We start from the raw sequence: 15,030 nt of genomic DNA on the forward strand, positions 1-15,030 counted from the left end.
TGTATCATAACACATCAAAAATATTTTTAAAATACTCTATCAGGTCAAATATTTAACAGCCAAATGGACTGTTTCTTAGTTCTAAATTATTTATATTTACAATTCAAAGTAAAATCTTGAAAATCTGTGTCAGATAATTTCTTATCCTTTCACTACCACCGGTGAGGAAACCAAAATGTTTGATGACTCTTCTCCCAACTCACCCCAGTGAACATCCTAAAACAGAATCTTCTCAGTGATACCAATTTGCATGTAGTTAGTGGACAGTTAGCTACCTGCCACTGCTGGATGGGTAGCTGATTCTAGTCTCTTCCACTTCTGGCATGATCATTCAAGGAAGGAACGCATGATATGTCCTGAGGTGAATATTTCAAAAATCCTTGGGGATCCTTCAGATTGCTGAAGGCTCCACTCCTACTAAAGCCAAACTGGAGCAGATGCATAGAGGCAGCTTCCTGACGGTGGGCTTCAAAGCTGAGGATGCCAGAGATCTGCCCCTCCACAATGATGACTGTGCAGCTATTGCAATAGCTTATTTTGAAGCATTTAAAAACCTTCAGAGAATGCAATGCCTTGAAGAACCTAGAGCTGTGCGCTCACCTCTCCTAGTGCTTCTAGGAGTTCTGGCTTGCCTTCGCGTCTATACTAGCATTCAGAATTGCCAACCCTGAAGACAGCTTGTTAATCCAGGTAGTGTCCCTACCTTAGAGTCAGGAAGCTCAGGTTCAAGTTGCACATGCTTTGGAGGTGTGCAATAACATTTCTGAACAGGGTAATAGGAAAATATCTCAAGTTCGTACCTTTAACCAGTTCTTCTGGTGCAGTGGTAGTGTCCCTAAATTTGAGCAGGAGGCCCAGGTTCAAATCCCATCTGTTCCAGAGGCATGCAATAAGACCTCTGAATAGGCTGATTCAAAAACATCTAGAACATTACAGGTGACAGGAACACCTAACGCATTGGAGTCAGGATCCAAAAATAGTCCTGACCTCTGCTTATAGACAACGGCAGTAAGATTTCACTAATACTGCACCTATTTCTACTGGTTCACAATCTACCTACAATGGGGTGTGTGTGTCTATGTGTGTGTCAAAACTGTACAATACTCCAATCCCAACCAAAATAAGATTCTGTACTATTTCAACATCAACAGCAGTTGGTTAGTTTTTTTTTAAATGGAAAGTAAATGAGGAAAAATTAAAATTGGGAGAATACACTTATTCTCAGGATGTGACAGATAAGGAAAAAGAAAATTAACAGACTTGCTGGTTACGTTATAGAGTACAAATATGAAGTTGGAGTTTAAATATTTTTTGGCAATTACTTATCCAATCAACATCAACCAATGCACCAAGGAGTAAAATGAAAGGACAAAATAGAACTATTCCCAAAAAAAGGTAATATTCAATAATACAATACAAAACAGCACAGGAACAGGCACTGCGGCCCACCAAGTCTGTGCCGATTCCTAATTGCTTTTTTAGACCCGCAAGTTATTGCCCACACGCTGTTTCTATCATTCTATTCGCCTGCCATTCATGTTTCTATCAAGATTTGTTGCTACCACGCCTGTTCCCACCAATTCTACAGTAGGACTTCAATCATGTGACATTAATTTCTCGTTTATTTCTTCCTCCAGCTCCCTCCTCCTTTTTCTTTCGCAATATTGCTGATGTATGATTTGGTATTTCTTCCAAACCCAACATAGGCCTCAGCCACCACACGGTTGTCAGAACGCTATTTGACTGCAGGGACATCAGGGGCAAGCCGATCTTGTCTTTATACAACGCTGATAGATTAGTTAACAAGAAAGCATCAGGAAATAGAAATAAGAAGCATTATAGTAGATTTGCCTCTCAGCAACAGGGTTCTTTGGCCAATTTTCACAAACTAACTGCTCTCTTGCTTAAATCAGATAAGGTAGCTCAAACCAGGGGTAGGATTTTCCTCACAGCTTCAAGACTCTGATATCGAGATCAAATGAGGGTCAGAAGCTCACACCATGAAAGAAACGATTGGCCGATTAATAGCCAGAGGATGGGCTTGTCACCTAATTAAGGACAAAGGAAGGACTCTTGAAGTTGAAGGACTAATAGAAGGTCCTCCAGCACTGAAGTAACAGTATCTTTTCAGTTAAGGGAGGTGCAGTTTCAAGATGGAGGCATCCTTTCTTCACTCATTTTCTTTTAACTTTTAGATTTAAGAAGTTCAAAAGCCAGGTCATCATTGTGGAGGAAACCCCTTCGTGGAGCAGTCTGCAGCTCAAAGCCAGCCCGAAGCACTGCCCCCCACCACCACACTTGGCTGATAAAGTGATTTCCATAGCACTTGCTTTCATGCTCACTTCCACTGGGGCATAAACTGAAGCCCCAGGACTCTCTCTTCTCCCAAGAGTCACTCCGCATCACAGCTGGCTGTATGTTTTTTCAATGCAGTTTTCTGGAAGGAAACGGTTTAAGTAGCAGTTTTCATAGTGCTGGTTCACAGCCAATGAAGCGCCCTTGAGGTATAGTCACTATTGTACTGCAGGGAAATGTACCAGTCAAATCATATAAACACTTGAGACTAATGAGGTTAATGACAAGATTGTCTGTTTTCATGATGTCAGTTGAGGAATAAATGTTGGCTAAGGCACAGGAAACCTCTGTGTTCTTCATCAAATAGTACCATAAGATCTTATCATCTACCAATGATGGCATATTAACTTCAGTTTAACATTCAAAAGATAGCACCTCCTATTCTGCAACACTCCCTCAGTGCTGCACTGGCCTGAATTATGTGTTCAAGTTCTGAAGTATTGTTTGAAACCACTTTTCTAACTCAGAAGACTATTACCATGAAACTAAGATTGACAGTTTAATGTGAGTCAGAAGGTTATGTGTTGAAGCATTCCCATCCAACCAATCCATAGCATATAATCCAGATTATATTATCATGTTGGAGGTGTTACCATGATAATGATATATTAAACTGATACTGATATGGAAAATACATAGAATCCTATATTACTGCTCTAAAAGGAACAAAACATCCCTGGTGTTAGGCAGCAATCCTCCATCAGCAAACATCACCAAAAACATATCCATCCCATTTGCTGTTTTTGGAGCTTTGCTGATCACAATTAGCCACTACAGTTTCCTACGTAATACTGGTGATTACAAAACAAACTGATTGAGTGTGTTTGAAGTAATGTAAGGAAAACACTTGAACCCCTTGATCAGAAAGAGCCTTGTTGTCACAATCATTGCAACTGTTTGACGTTATTGATTACATTTCAAAAAATGTTTTGTAGAAGTGGCAATGAGGCCAGTATTCTTCAAATTTTGTGAAAGGAATAATAAACACTGACAGTCTCTCTAAACGTTCCTGTTATCTGGTGTTAATGAATTTGGAGGTAGATGCTGGGTGACTGTTGGTCAGCTCACAGTTCTCAAGGGTTCTAAGCAAAATGTTTTTGAGCAGCCACAATCCAGATTTAAGCAGGTATGAGCGCTGAACATGAAGTAGACCACAAATGATCAATCTCATTCAAAGAAATTATTGGCATAAGACTGGAAAAAATGACACTGGTGCAAAAAGGTCTTCAAAATTTAAGGAAAACATATTAGTCATAGAGATGTACAGCACGAAAACAGACCTCTGGTCCAACTCGTCCATGCTGACCAGATATCCTAAACAAATCTAGTCCCATTTGCCATCATTTGGCCCATATCCCTCTAAACCCTTCCTATCCATATACCCATCCAGATGCCTTTTAAATGTTGGAATTGTACCAGCCTCCACCACTTCCTCTGGCAGCTCATACTATACATGCACCACCTCTGCGTGAAAACTTGCCCCTTAGGACCCTTTTAAATCTTTCCCATCTCACCTTAAACCAATGCCCTCTAGTTTTTTATTCCCCACACTAGGGAAAAAACCTTGGCTATTTATCCTATCCATGCCCCTCATGATTTTATAAACCTTTAGAAGGTCACCCCTTAGCCTCCGACACTCCAGGGAAAATAGCCCCAGCCTATTCAGCCTCTCCCTATTGCTCAAACCCTCCAACCCTGGCAACATCCTTGTAAATCTTTTCTGAACCCTTTCAAGTTTCACAACATGCTTCCTTTAGCAGGGAGACCAGAATTGCACACACTATTCCAAAAGTGGCCTATCCAATGTCCTGTACAGCTGCAACATGACCTCCCAATTCCTATTCTGAATGCACTGACCAATAAATGCATGCATACTAAATGCCTTCTTCACTGTCTTATCTACCTGTGACTCCACTTTCAAGGAACTATGAAACTGCACGCCAAGGTCTCTTTGTTCAGCAACACTCCCCAGGACCTTACCATTAAGTGTACAAGTCCTGCCCTGATTTGCATTTCCAAAATGCAGCACCTCACATTTATCTAAATTAAACTCAATCTGCCACTCCTTGGCCATTGGCCCAACTGATCAAGATTTTGTTGTACTCTGAGGTAACCTTCTTTCACTGTCCACTGTCATCTGCAAACTTACTAACCATATCTCCTGTGTTCACATCCAAACCATGTATATAAATGACAAAAAGCAGTGGACCCAGCACCAATCCTTGTGGCACACCACTGGTTACAGGCCTCCAGTCTGAAAAGCAACTCTCCACCACCATCCTCTGTCTTCTACCTTCGAGCCAGTTCCACATCCAAATGGCTAGTTCTCACTGTGTTCCATGTGATTTAAACTTGCTAACCGGTCTACCATGAGGAACCTTGTCAAACGCCTTACTGAAGTCCACAATGATCACATCCACTGCTCTGCCCTCATCAATCCTCTTCGTTACTCAAAAAACTCAATTAAGTTAGTGAGACATGATTTCCCATGCACAAAGCCATGTTGACTTTCCCTAATCAGTCCTTGCCTTTCTAAATACATGTAAATCCTGTCCCTCAGAATTTCCTCCAACAACTTACCTACCACCAATGTCAGGCTCACCGGTCTATAGCTCCCTAGCTTCTCCCTACATCTTTTTTAAATAGTGGAACCAACCTCCAGTTTTCCGGCACCTCACCTGTGCCTATCAATGATACAAGTATCTCTGCAAGGGGCCCAGCAATCACTTCCCTAGCTTCTAGGGTACACCTGATCAGGTCCCAGGGATTTATTCACCTTTATGCGTTTTAGATGTCCAGCAGTGTCTCCTCTGTAATATGGATATTTTTCAAGATGTTGCTATTTACTTCCCCACGTTCTATGTCTTTCTCTACAGTAAACAATGATGCAAAATACTCATTTAGTATCTCCCTCATCTCATGCAGTTCCACACATAGGCGGCCTTGCCGATCTCCAAGGGGCCCTATTCTCTCCCTAGTTACCCTTTTGTCCTTAATGTATTTGTAGCATCCCTCTGGATTCTCCTTAACCCTACTTGCCAAAGCTATCTCATGTCCCTTTTTGCTCTCCTGATTTCCCTCTTAAGTATACTCCTACTGTTTTTGTTTGGGAATGCTGAACATAATGTAAAAGATTAATACCGATATTTTTGGGTGATAATACAAAGCATTATTTCAAAGAACTGCTCACCTGGCATTATCAGCAAAAGAAGTGCTGATATTACAATTTTGCTACCAAATGAAGTATATTTAGCAATTTCAAACAGGAAAACAACATTCTTTATATCCCACTAATATCAGCAATTAATTGTAGGTGGGGCACAAAAATCCACTCCATACATCTCTCAAACTACAGCCTAACCCTGTTCCCTAAGGGAAGTTTGGTACAATTACAGACACAATCGATTGCATTGTAGCTTAGTTGTTCTAGCTGAACAATAGGATCTACCTTAAGAGTTCACTACATGTTCTACATGAAACATAATTAGTCAAATATATGATGACATTTTAGCACAGAAGGCCATTCATTCATTTGAGTTTGTGCTGGCACTAGCTATCTCATTAGAGATATATAATCTCATGCTATAGGGGAGAAATTTGTTTATGTAGTTCGCAGCACTAAACAAACTCATTTCCCAGATACCGAGGACATCACAAGCTACGTATGCAGTATTCTTAATCAATGCAACTGAAGAACACAGCAGAAGCCATCCAGTCCATAACAATGCCTGCCCTGAGAAGCATACGTAGCATGTATAGGAGTGCCATGTGAAAAAATTTCTTCTCTTACACTTCTAGTTTCTCTTCATATCCCTCACAATTTAAGAGAATAAGAAGTGTGGTCTTTAAAATCTACAAGATTCTTATAGGATAGATGCTGAGAGGCAATTTCCCTTGGCTGAAGAGTCTAAAAACGGTCATTATCTCAGGATAGAATCAGATATTTAGGACTGAGATGAAGAGAAATTCACTTCACTCAGAGGATTGGGATTTTTAGACTTTTCCACCCTGGAAAGCTGTAGATGCTTTCAAGACTGAGATAAATTTTTGGATTCTAGCAGAATCAGGGATTATGGAGATTTCAGTGAGAAGGAAACGGAGTTGTGGCCAAAGGTGAGCCATGATCTTTACTCATGGCAAAGGCTCAAGGAACTGGATATCTCACTCCTGCTCATATATCTTACATCCATAATGTCACAAATGCAAAGTTTATAAGATTATATTTTGGGATATCTGTTTAATCTCTGATTCTGCCTGATAATAGCATGACTGTTAAAATTGTCCAAATTGTTGATTTGGAACAAAGGTGCAAGGTACACCTCTAGACAATGGCAACCGCATTTGTGCTGCCTTTGTTAGTTTCCAGATTGTTAGTCTCCAGGTCTCACAGGTAGGAATATCAGATTTTAGAAATGGTTATTCTTTAAACTGTCCACTAAATTCCAAGTTAGAATGGAGTTGGGAGCTGATAGGTTAGCTAATTAGCATCTCTACCTGGATGAAAAGTCCAAGTCATGGTGGAGCAGTACAAGGCATACCTAAAATTGAGGTGTTAACCTGGTGAAGTTAAAAACAGTCTACTTACATGCCAAACAGCATAAGCAGCAAATGGTAGACACAGCTAGGTGATTTCACAATCAACAGATCAGGTCTAAGCTCTGCAGCTTTGCCACATCCAGCTGTGAACAGTGGTGGACAATTAAACAATTCACTGAAGGTGGAGGTTCTACAAATGTCCACATTCTCAATGATGAAGGAGACCCGCACATCAGCGCAAAAGATAAGGCTGAATTATTTGCAACAATCTTCAGCCACAAGTGCTGAGTGAATGATCCATCTCAGTATGCTCCACAGATCCCAGCATCACTGAAGCCAGTCTTCAGCCAATTCAATTCATTCCACATGATATCACGAAATGGCTGCAGGGACTGGATACTGCAAAGGCTTAGGCTCTGACAACACTTTGGCTATAGCCCTGAAGATTTGTGCTAGCCAAGCTGTTCCAGTATTGCTACGACCCTGGCGTTTACCCAACAATGTGGAAAATTGCCCAGGTTAGAGTTAAAGTTACACAAAATTCAGAACAAATCCAGAGATAGTAGGAACTGCACATGCTGGAGAATCTGAGATAACAAGGTGTAGAGCTGGATGAACACAGCAGGCCAAGCAGCATCAGAGGAGCAGAAAAGCTAGGTTTTTAGTGTCCAATAAAGCCGAGTAGAATTGTGAGTTCAGGTTGTGGATCCCGAATTTCTGAAGAAGGGTCTAGGCCCGAAACGTCAGCTTTCCTGGTCCTCCAATGCTGCTTGGCCTGCTATGTTCATCCAGCTCTATACCTTGTTATCTCAGAACAAATCCAACCTAGTTAACTACTGCTCCATCAGTCTACATTTGGTCATCAGGAAAGTGATTGAAGGGGCCATGAACAGTGCCACCAAGCAGCCGCTTGCTTAGTAATAACCAGCTCACTGACAACTAGTTTGGGGTCAGCTACGGTCACTCAGCTCCTGATTTCAGCCTTGGATCAAACATTGACAAAACATTTCAATTCCAGAGGTCAGGTGAGACTGACTGTCCTTGACATCAAGGCTACATTTGATCAAGTATGGCATCAAGGAGCACTAGCAAAACTAGCAATGGGAATCAGGGGGAAACTTTCCACTGGTGGAGTCATACGTGACACAAAGGAAAATGGTTGTGGTTATTTGAACTCGGTCATCTCAGCTCCAGAATATATCTGTAAAATTTCCTCAGGGGAGTGTCCTAGATTTAATCATCTTCAGCTGCTTCATCAATGGCACTCTTTCCATAATAAGGTCAAAAGTTTGGATGTTCACTGATGATTGCACTAGGTTCAGCACCATGTACCACTCCTCAGTTACTAGAACATTCCATGATCAAATGCAGTAAGACCTGGACAATATCCAGACTTAGTCTGCAAGTGGCAAGTAACATTTGTATTACACAAGTGGCAGATGATGACTGTAGCCAACAAAACAGAATGTAATCACCACCCTTTGACATCCAATGGCATCATTATTACTGAATCACACACTATTAACATGTAGGGGCTACCACTGACCAGAAACTGAACTGGCCACACTAATACTGTGTCTACAACAGCAAGTGAGATGCTGGAAATCCTGCAGTGAGTAACTCACTTCCCAAATCCTCAAAGCTTGTCCACCATCTACAAAGCACAAGTCAGGAAAGTGATGGAATACTCTTCACTTGCCCAGATGAAGGTAGCTGTAATAGCACTCAAGATGTCTGGCCCCATCCAAGACAAAGCAATCCACTTAATTGGCACTACAACCACAGACATTCACTCCATCCACCATGGATGCTCAGTAATGTGTACCACCTGCAAAGTGTATTGCAGAAATTCACAACGACTCCTTTAACAGCATCTTCCAAATCCACAGCCACTACTATCCAGAAGGACATGGGCAGCAAATACACACCATCACATACATGTTCCCTTCCAAGCTACTCACCGGACTGAGTTGGATATATATCGCCACTCCTTCTGCATTGCCGGATCAAATTCCTGGAACTCCCTCCCTAAAGGCATTTTGGATATACTTCTATCAAATGGTTGCAGTGGCTGAAGAAGACAGCTCACCACCACATTCTCAAGGGCATCGAGGGATGGGTAATAAATACCAGCTTAGCCAGCTGCACCCACATCCCATGAATAATTTTTTTTTAAAAAGTTGACATTGAGTTAAGCTTTGAGGATGGAAGAGTCCATTACAAGATTTTGTATTATTGGCTTACAGAGTAATGTCATTATACTGCATCTGCCATGTGCTTGCCCACTTACACAACTTTCTGAATCATCTTGAAACCTTTTTATTACCTCCTCACCACTCACAATTCTACCTAGTTTGTGTCATCAGAAAACTTAGAAATATTACATTTGATTCCCTCATCTTAATCACTAGTATACGTTGTAAACAGTTGGGCCTACGCACTGATCTCTGCAACATGCCACTAGCTACTGCCTTCCATTCTAAAAAGACTTATTTATTCCTACCTTCTGTTTCCTATCTGCTAACCAGTTTTCAATCCATGTCTGTATATTACCAGAATATTATGTGGTTTGATTTTGCACAGTAACCTCTTGTGGAACTTTATCAAATACTTTACTGGTTCTCCTTTATCTATTCTACTAGTTATGTGCTAAAAAAATCTCCAGCAGATTTGTCAAATCTGATTTTCCTTTCATAAATCCATGCTGATTTTGTCTAATCCCACTGGTATTTTCTAAATATCTGTTTCACATCATTTAGAATAGACACTGTATTCTTCCTGCTACTGATATTAGGCTTAACCTGTAATTTCCCATTTTCTCCCTCCTTTTTTTTTAAAAATAGTAATGTTACATTTTGCACCCTCTAACCTGCTGAGGTTGTTCCACATTCTACAGGAGATTACAACCAGCATATCTACAACCGCCATACCACCTCCTAATGTATACTGGGATGAGGCTCTGAGGATTTATTAGTTTCAGTCCCACTGATTTTTCCAGCAAGCTTTTTACTAATACTAATTTCCTTCAGTTCCTCCTTCCCAATGGACCCTTTCTCCCCCTTGTCTTTCTGGGAAGTTACTTATCTCTTTTGTCAAAACAGAACTAAAGGAGCTGTTAAATTACTCTGCCATTTCTTTGTTCTCCATTATAAATTCTCCCATTTCAGAACATAAGGTGCCTACCTTTGTTTTCACTGATCTTTTTCTTCTTTCTTACTTAGAAAAGCTCTTAAAGTTCGAAGTTTACTCTGATAATGTCTCTTGGTTCTCCTTAACTGAATACTTAACTGTTGTTACATCCTTAGGCTTACTACTTTTTTCTAGCAAATTTAGATGACTTTTTTTTGGATCTAGTATTATGCTTAATTTTTGTTAGCCATGGTAAAGTCACTTTTCCTGTTGTGTTCTTTTGTCCAAAAGGAATGTATAACTGTTGCAATGAATGCACTTGTTTATTAAATATAAGACATTGCCTATTCAACACCAGGCCTTTTAACAAAGTTACCCAACCTATCATAGCCAAATAACCCTTCATATTTTTGTAGTTTCTTTATTTACATTTAGGATTCTTGTTTCAGATTGACTACTTCACTTCCATCCCAATTCAAGAATTCGATCAGGTAATGGTCACTTTTCTCCTAAGGACCTTTCACAACAAGATTATTAATTAATGCCTTCATTTTGCACAAAACAAATCAAGAATAGCATGATCTCTAGTTGGTTCCTCAACTTACTTGTCTAAAAATTCATCTTGAGTGCACTACAGGAACTCATCCACCACAGTACTGCCGCTATTGTGATTTGCCCAGTCAGCATGTAGACTAAAGTCACCCACAATTACTATAGCACCACTGTTGCAAACACTCTGAATTTCTTGTTTAATGCCATCTTCTACCTTCCCATTCCTGTTGGAAGCTTATAGCAAACTCCTACTAATTTTTCTGCCCCTTGTTGCTTCTTAGCTCCACCCAGACTGATTCTACATCTAGAATAGAATAGCTGCTCAAAGGAACAGTTTCATCGCTGGACACTGATCCCGGGAAGGAAGACATCACAAAAACCACCTGAAGGAATTCTGGGCCGACCCTTGACATCAACGACACCAAGGCTGACCACCACCGGACGCGGCCGCAATGGCAACAAGAAACTGACATTACTGCCGCAGCAGCCACCCAAAACATCCATCCTCCACTTCAACAACGTCGGCTCTGCTGTTACTGGGTCCTCATGCTTGCCCCTCCACAAGCCACCTCTTCGACGCTGCCACCAGAGTTATGCTCCAGGCTCACTGCCTCATTGCTGTCTGTCAGAGTCCCGCTCAGGGCTCCCCAGATGCCATCACACTCTGGACACCGATGAAAAGGTGACAAGAAGATTGATGAAGACAGAGCAGTAGACATTGTCCATATGGACTTCAGCAAAGAATTCAACAAGGTCCCACATGATGGACTGGTTAGTAAGGTTAGATCACATGGGATCCGGGGGAGCTAGCCAATTGGATATAAAATTGGCTGGAAGGTAGGAAGCAGAGGGTGGTGGCAGACAGCTGTTTTTCAGAATGGAGGTCTGTGACCAGCGGTGTGCCTCAAGAATCAATGGTGGATCCACTGCTGTTTGTCATTTAGGAAAATAATTTGGATGTGAATATAGCAGGTATGGTAACTAAGTTTGTCGATGACACCAAAATAAGTGCAGTGGACAGTGAAGAAGATTATCTGAGAGTATAACTGAACCTTGATCAGATGGGCCAATGGGCTGAGGAGTGGCAGATGGAGTTTAATTTAGATAAATGTGAGATGTTGCATTTTGGTAAGGCAAATCAAGGCAGCACTTATACTTTTAATGATGGAGCACTGGGCAGTGTTGCCAAACAAAGAGACCTCAGGGTGCAGGTGCATAGTTTCTGGAAAATGAAGTCACAGTAGACAGAGTGATGAAGAATGTGTTTGACACGCTTACTTTCATTGGTCATATATGCTAAGTATAGGAGTTGGGGTGTCATGCTGTGGCTTTACAGGACATTAGTGAGGCCATTTTTGGAATACTGTGTACAATTCTGGTTGCCCTTCTATAGGATGGATGTTGTTAAACTTAAGAGGGTGCAGAAAGGATTTACAAGCGTTTGCGTTATAGGGAGAGGCTGGATAGGCTGGGCCTTTTTTCTCTGGAGTTTCAGAGGCTGACCTTATGGAGGTTTATAAAATCATGAGGGGCATGGATAAGGTAAAATGCCATGGTCTTTTTCCTAGGGTGGGGGGAGTCCAAAACTAGAGGACATAGGTTTAAGGTGAGAGAAAAAAGATTTAAAAAGGACTTGAAGGGTAATTTTTTTCAAGCAGATAGTGGTGCGTGTATGGAACAAGCTGCCAGAGGAAGTGGTGGAGACAGGTTCAACTACAACATTTAAAAGGCACCTGGATGGGTACATGAATAGGAAGAATTTAGTGGGATATGGGCCAAATGCTGGCAAATGGGACTAGGTCAGATTGGGATGTCTCATCAGCAGGATAAGTTGGACCGAAGTGTCTGCTTCTGTTCTGTATGATTCTATGAAGCCAATTTCCTCCCGCCTTCCACCAAAAAATGAGAAAAGGAGGAAAAAGAGACAAGAAAAAAGGAAAGAAAATAAAAGAAAAACGGACAGAGTGGAGAAGCCCTGGGCACAAGAGATTGGATGTGTACACCACCGCCACCATTTTGAAGAAAGAAAGACTTTCTGAGCCTTTCTAATCATTGCATTGATTTAATCTTTCATTAACAATGCTGCTCAACCTCCTTTCCTCCTTTTACTTATTGCCTGTGCTTCCGAAAGATTGAATACCCATGGATATTTAGTTCGCAGCCTTGATCACTTCATAGCCATGTTTCTGTAATTCTAATCATATCATACCATTTGCAACTATTTGAGCTATTAATTTGTCTCCCTAATTGCGAAAGCTCTGTGTTACAGACATAATACTTTTAGATTTTCCCTTTTAACATTTTTATATCTTTTTTGTACCATGGTCCCATTTTAAATTTTTACCCTAAATTCGACCACTTTTATCCCTTCACTCAGTTTAACATCTCCCTCTAGCACTTTAGTTTAAACTGGGTGAAAGAGAGTAAATGTTGACTGTAATTCGTAAAACAGAAATCAAGCAAGAGGTAACTAGTGGAAGGAATCTCCAGAATAACCCTACACTGCAAGTGAATCATGAGATTAGAAACTGGGAATGCATTGGGAGGGAAGAAGATTTGGACTGGGACTGAGATAATAAAGTGTCCCATTACAGGATAGAGTAATGTGTAACTGGGGGCTTCATAACAATAGCCAATAAAAACTAAGTAGAAATCTAGCACTTTTTAAATTTTAATGTCTATGTTTAAATTCTGGTATCATTATGCCATGAAAATCTTTTCCCTATGAAGGCTGTAAAGGTCCTTTCTGAAAGGTCAGTATCCACTCAATTCCTAATGGATGTGACTGCAGGAGAAGACCACCTCCAATATTAAAATGAAAATGTCAGTTTCATACAGAGAATCTACACATTTACTATGAAATTAAATGAAAATACGCTGCTGCAAGATGTATTTTCAATCAAATCTCAGCAGGCATGTAAGATACTCACAAATATTGATACAGTGACATTCTCATCTTGAGTTTAAAAAAAACTAAAATTCACATGTAGCATACAACAATGTTGAGAACGGGTATGAAGCTTGGTTGATAAGTGGGAATTAACATCAGAATCAGACAGGAGCTACACAACTGTCATCTCCAAAAAGACAGTCTAAGCACCTTCCCTTGACATTCAATAGCATTACCACCTGCTCCTGGCACAGTCCTACATTCCTCACTGAGCCAAAGTTGCTGCCCTGGCTCAATGATAACCAAAAAGCAAACTTCTTGGCAGACTATGAGGTTACAGATTATGGTTAAACACAATTATGCTACTACCAATGGCCCACAGCACATGGTTGCCCACTTTCCAGCAGCTGGATTGATTCTGAATGTATCCCATTTAGTACAGTGGTACTGTTAAACAACACAATGGCACATTCCCTCAATGTGAAGCCTTTACAGGAGTTCTGTGCTGGCCACTCCAATGTGTTGGCACACCAACTGCATGTGCGAAACCTCCAACCAGCTGCACAGCTGTGCAATGTAGAGGGAACATTAGTCAGTACTGAAGTTAATAAGCTACTCACTGACAGACATTAAAGTTCCTTAGCCAGAATATTGTGTGCCCTTGCTGTGCCAATGCTTCTTCCAAATGGTGTCCAACATGAAACTTTGATTCATCCAATGGGAAGAATATAGGTGGTAATCAGCAGGAGGTTACCTTGTCCACAATGCAATGACATTTAAGGGATTGAGCGTAAATACTGAGGATGACCAGAGTAACCGTTGGCCTTTAATTCAATGTGAATGGTGTCTAAAAATTGGGATGTCTTGTTAAAATTATACATGGTACTAGCCAGACCACATCTAGGATACTGTGAATAGTTTTTTCTGAAGAAAGATATACTAGCCTTGGAGGCAGTCCAGAGAAGACACGTTAGGTTTATGGAGGGATTTTCTAATGAGAGATTGAGTAGGTCAAGCCTGTACTCATCAGAGTCTAGAGGAGAAGAACGCTTATTGAAATACAGAAGATTCCTAGAGGGCTTGACAGGGTAGATACTGAGAGGTTGTTTTCCCTTGTGGGAGAGACTAGGACTAACGGGCATAATCTGAGAGTAAAGGGTGACCCATTAAAGACAGAGATAAGAAGGACATTTTCCTCTCATACAGTAGCGAATCTGAGCAATTCTTTACCACTGAGAGCTATCAAGGTTGGGTCATTAAAATTCAAGGCTGAGAAAGACATATTTTTAATCAAGATATATGGGGGAAAGGCAGGAAATTTGAGTTGAGGATTATCAGATCAGCCAAAATCTCATTGAATAGCAGAGCAGACTCAATCAGCCAAATTCCACTCCTACAACCTATGGTGTATTACTGTGACATCCTTTCATCTGCGTGCAACTGTATTGCTGGTGTGTCGGTACTATGTGTGTATTGTGATGGAGGAATCTGTGACATTGGGTGAAAGCTATGACTGATGAATATCAGTACACCCAGGCTGTTGCTGTCCTAGTCTGTGGGACAGCTCT

The sequence above is a fragment of the Rhincodon typus genome, chromosome 20 (genome assembly GCF_021869965.1).
Source record: "Rhincodon typus isolate 14 chromosome 20, sRhiTyp1.1, whole genome shotgun sequence".
Classification (NCBI taxonomy): Eukaryota; Metazoa; Chordata; class Chondrichthyes; order Orectolobiformes; family Rhincodontidae; genus Rhincodon; species Rhincodon typus.